The following is a 5,571-nucleotide window of genomic DNA, read 5'->3' as shown; positions in this document are numbered from 1 at the left end:
GTTCTACACCAGATTCCCAGCTGACATTGTCCCAGTTAGCCCAGCTCCTCCTCAGAGACAGGTGTCCAGTTTTCAGCTGGAAAGTCTGGTCGAAAGGGGACCTATTCAGTGTCGTTTGGTACTACAATCAGCCTCCGTCAGTGGGAGGGCGGGAAGAGCAGCTGCTGCTGGAGGAACTGGCTGCTGGCTCTGGGAGAGATGTAGGTACCAGCACCACCTGAGGGAGGGATCCTTACAGTGTGCAGCATTTGAGGAGTGGGGCCGGTGGCCAGACTCACCACCTCTTACAGCCGGTTCCGCCTTCTCAGCTTCCCGAGGCCCTCGTTCTCTCTGGCTGTTTGCTCTGGGGACTGACACCCCTCCCCCCGTTGCCCTGCCATGTCCCAGTTAGGCAGGAAGGCAGACTCTGTGTCAGCTCCTCCCAGCCCAGCTCTGCAGGTGGCAGGTGAGTCCTGGGGAGGGAGGAGCAAGTGATGTGGGGGGGCTGTAGTGTCCGGTTTTGAAAAATTGGAATGTTAGCAACCCTGGACACAGGTAGGCTCATAAGAGGAAGGCTGCATACAAAATCTAGTAACAAAACTTAACACTTGGTTAAAATTACTTTGGTCTTTCTACGAGTTTAGTGCTTAAGCCATTATCTCCTCTTGAAAAGGGGTAATGAATGTATTTAGTCTCATTTTATTTATCCTCTATCTAATTTTAAAGCAGTTGAATGAGCAACAGCAATTATAGGAGTCATGTGATAAGCAGCTGAATACAACAGGAGCTTTTTATCTTGCAGTTCCTTTGTCCCACTTGAGTCACTTTTTTGAACCAATTCACTTGCCCTAAAAATTACTCCCTCACCAATTACTGATTTGATGCTGAGTCAACCTAGTTATCAGCAGTGCTGAGTCATACCTTGGTAGAATCACAATCACAAATAAAGACTGATTCAAAAAGCCATTTGCTCATGATTCATAGGGATCCCTGCTCCTTTGGAAAACTGCTGTATACCTGCTTGTGAGTCAAGTCTTTTCATATTCACTTTTAAATCCTCTTCTGCTAAAATAAGAGGCAGCTTCACTAAGTCTCTTTCCAACTGTTTTCTGAGCTCAGATCTTCACATGTGCAGTGATTCATTAATACATTTTACTTTGCTATTGATTATACATTCAGTAACAGACCTGCTCAGTAATCTCCTGTGAGTTGATAAATTCCATCCCCCAACCCCAAGTACTTTTATTTTCCTTAAATAATTTTACAGGTGTGAATTCTGAACTCCCGAAAAAAAATGTATTTGCTTTTATATATATTCACACGTGCTACATATCTCTTGGTATTGTAGAAACCTGGCTTTTGAAGACACACTTAATAAATCACCTTCTGCTGTAGGAAAGACTCGGCTAGTTTCTATTCTGGTTTGAATGCAAGTTAAGTCACATTCTAAATTTCTTTTGGCAGTAATGTCCTTAACTGAATTATGTTTAGCATTTTTTAAACTTGCTGTTGTTCATTCTAATACAATAATCATAACAAGTGAACACTGATTAAAATAGTAACACCCTAACACTCTTCACTGCGCACACATGAGTAAGTAGATAGCTCTGGGTGACATGCCATTAAATCCAAGCAGCACCTATGTACCCTGAGTTTGAATCCTTCTCTTGGCAGTGTTCTGAGAATATGTGGTGTGCACATTTGTTGTAGTATGCCTTCAATCTGCATAGGAGCTAAAGACCATCACAAGCCTCACCATCCTTCCACTCCAAGTGCAGAACACATTTCTCTCATCTTGTGTTCTCTGTTATAAACACATAGCAACATGTTCATTTAAAACAAAACACTACACTGCACATACAGGTCCCACCTTAGGGGAGGATGAGTGAAAGAAGGAACTACACATGCTGGTCATGTTGCTTGATGCACTACCAGAAGGCACTCAGATACTGTAGTAATGATGGAGGTATAAGAAGAACTTATATAGAATACAATAGAAACAGATGTGTGCACTCACACACAAACACTCGACTTTTGTAAGGAGGCCTGAATGATCTGAATGTAACTTGTGTAGCAGGGTATTATTGTGCTTTAGGTTCTGCTTTAATTTGCATTTTAGCTTTGTTGCATGGAACTTAAAAGTCAGTAAACATAAAAGTCAGCTTTGTATACATGACGAGGTTGTTTTTTTCTTTTGTTCTGACCCCCTAAGCAAAATCTTTCTATAACTAACACTTCAGATACCAGCATTTAGAACATATCTGAAAGTTAAAGTGACGCCATTGTGTTTAGCAGAGTGGGACTTCTAAAGCATGATAGTCTTAAAACTGGTCCTCTTTAAAAAGATTAATACTGCTTTGTTGAGTGTTATTGTGTAGCTCATATACTGCACATCTGCAGCTTTGCTTATTAGACATGGACTGCAAATTAGGGTGAACAAGCTGCCCTTAGCTATAGATAACATAAAGAATAATTTTTGTTCCTTTCATTTTTATCCTTACATCTTTGTCAGCTTATGCACCTGTTTGTGTTTTCTTTATCCAGTGACCATAGTGCAATACTTGTTGCTTAGTATAATTTTTAAGTATTTTTTTCATAAAGTAACTCCTAATTGTAGCCCCTCAGAGGTAGCAAAGAACAGTAAACAAAGGCCTTCAAAGTTAAGCTGCACATACACAAAAGGTGCAAGCAAGAATTTTCAATTCACATGAAGGACCAATTGCAGGGCACTTAGGCAATGGGACTGCCTAACCCCATGACACAGCAAGGATTTTTCCAGCACGAGGAGTTGGGTTATAAAAAGGGAGAACAACATATCCTCTCTTCTCCCTCATCTTGACATCTGGAAATACGATAGTTTGGAAGACATTGAACTGGGGGAAGGGATGGTTCTAACTGGCAGGCTTTCAAATTAGTGTGAACTGCCTGCAGCACCTGGTGGGGTGAGAAAGTTGCTTGCTTCAAATTTTACTTACCTTGGTAAAGTGTAGGAATTAGATTGTGATTTTATCATTTTATTTCTTTTTGTAACCAATTTTGACCTTTTATGCCTGTATAACGCATAATCACTTAAAATCTATTTTTCTGTAGTTAATATTAAAACTTGTTTTAATATTTTATCTTAAACCAGTGAGCTTTGACTGAAGTGTCTGGGGAATCTCTACTCGGTTAACAAAGAGTAGTGCATGTCCATTACCCTTTGATGGAATGCCTTAATGACTTACACTCATGAAGGAAGAAAGGAGAGTAGCAAATATGGACCCTGGACTTCAGAAAAGCAGACTTTGACTCCCTTTGGGAACTGATGGGCAGGATCCCCTGGGAGGTTAATATGAGGTGGAAAGGAGTCCAGGAAAGCTGCCTGTATTTTAAAGAAGCCTTAATGAGGGCGCAGGAACAAACCATCCTGATGTGCAGAAAGAATAGCAAATATGGCAGGCGACCAGCTTGCCTTAACAGTGAAATCTTTGGTGAGCTTAAACACTAAAAGGAAGCTTACAAGAACTGGAAACTTGGTCAGATGACAAGGGAGGAATATAAAAATATTTCTCAAGCATGCAGGGGTGTAATCAGAAAGGCCAAAACACAATTGGAGTTGCAGCTAATAAGGAATAAAAAGGGTTTCTGCAGGTATGTTAGCAACAAGAAAAAGGTCAGGGAAAGTGTGGGACCCTTAACGAATGGGGGAGGCAACATAATGAGAGATAATGTGAAAAAAAGCTGAAGTACTCGGTGCTTTTTTTGCCTGAGTCTTGACAGACAAGGTCAGCTCCCACACTGCTGCCCAGGGTAACACAGTATGGTGAGGAGGTGAGCAGCCCTCAGAGGTAAAAGAACAGGTTAAGGGCTATTTAGAAAAGCTGGACATGCACAAGTCCATGGGTCCAGATCTAATGCATCCGAGAGTGCTCAGGGAATGAGCTAATATGATTACAGAGCCATTGGCCATTATCTTTAAAAATTTGTGGAGATTGGGGGAGGTCCTGGACAATTGGAAAAAGGCAAATATAGTGCCCATCTTTTAAAAAGAGAAGAAGGAGAATCCAGGGAACTACAGACCGGTCAGCCTCACCTTAGTCCCTGGAAAAATTATGAAGCAGGTCCTCAAGGAAACCATTTTGAAGCACTTGGAAAAGAGGAAGGAGATCAGGAACAGTCAACATAAATTCACCAAGGGCAAGTCATGCCTGACCAACCTGATTGCCTTCTATGATGAGATAACTGGCTCTGTGGATATGGGGAAAGCAGTGGACATGATATATATTGACTTTAGCAAAGCTTTCGATACGGTCTCCCACTGTATTCTTGCCAGCAAGTTAAAAAAATATGGATTGGATGAAGGGACTATAAGGTGGATAGAAATCTGGCTAGATTGTCGGGCTCAATGGTTAGTGATCAATGGCTCAATGTCTAGTTGGCAGCCGGTATCAAGCGGAGTGCCCCTGGGGTCGGTCCTGGGGCCGGTTTTGTTCAACATCTTTATTAATAATCTGGATGATGGGATAGATTGCACCCTCAGCAAGTTTGCGGATGACACTAAACTGCGGGGGAGGGGGGGAGGTAGATATGCTAGAGGGTAGGGATAGGGTCCAGAGTGACCTAGACAAATTGGAGGATTGGGCTAAAAGAAATCTGACGAGGTTCAACAAGGACAAGTGCAGAGTTCTGCACTTAGGACAGAAGAATCCTATGCACCTCTACAGGCTGGGGACTGACTGGCTAAGCAGCAGTTCTGCAGAAAAGGACCTGGGGATTACAGGGGATGAGAAGCTGGATATGAGTCAGCAGTGTGCCCCTGTTGCCAAGAAGGCTAACTGCATATTGGGCTGCTTTAGTAGGAGCATTGCCAGCAGATCGAGGGAAGTGATTATTCCCCTCTTTTCGACACTGGTGAGGCCACATCTGGAGTATTGTGTCCAGTTTTGGGCCCCACACTACAGAAAAGATGTGGACAAATTGGAGAGAGTCCAGCAGAGGGAATCAAAAATGATCAAGGGGTTGGGGCACATGACTTACGAGGAGAGGCTGAGGGAACTGGGCTTGTTTAGTCTGCAGAAGAGAAGAGTGAGGAGGGTTTTGATAGCAGCCTTCAACTACCTGAAGGGGGGTTCCAAAGAGGATGGAGCTCGGCTGTTCTCAGTGGTGGCAGATGACAGAACAAGGAGCAATGGTCTCGAGTTGCAGTGGGAGAGGTCTAGGTTGGATGTTAGGAAACACTATTACACTAGGAGGGTGGTGAAGCACTGGAATGGGTTACGTAGGGAGGTGGTGGAATCTCCATCCTTAGAGGTTTTTAAGGCCCGGCTTGACAAAGCCCTGGCTGGGATGATTTAATTGGTGTTGGTCCTGCTTTGAGCAGGGGTAGAACTAGATGACCTCCTGAAGTCTCTTCCAACCCTAATCTTCTATGATTCTATGATTCTTGAGCAATGTAAGACGCACATTTCTAGGGTGCAAAGCTGGGACTGAGGGATATGCAGTTGTTGCCCTGTATTAGTTCATAAGTGCCTGGGAGAGCATTCATGTAACTTTGCTGGGTGTTGCTTTACATGCTAATGTCTGTCTGAGCAGGGCCTGGAGAGGCTGCTTTTC

The sequence above is a fragment of the Natator depressus genome, chromosome 6 (assembly GCF_965152275.1).
Source record: "Natator depressus isolate rNatDep1 chromosome 6, rNatDep2.hap1, whole genome shotgun sequence".
Classification (NCBI taxonomy): domain Eukaryota; kingdom Metazoa; phylum Chordata; order Testudines; family Cheloniidae; genus Natator; species Natator depressus.
This window is presented reverse-complemented; position numbering follows the sequence as displayed.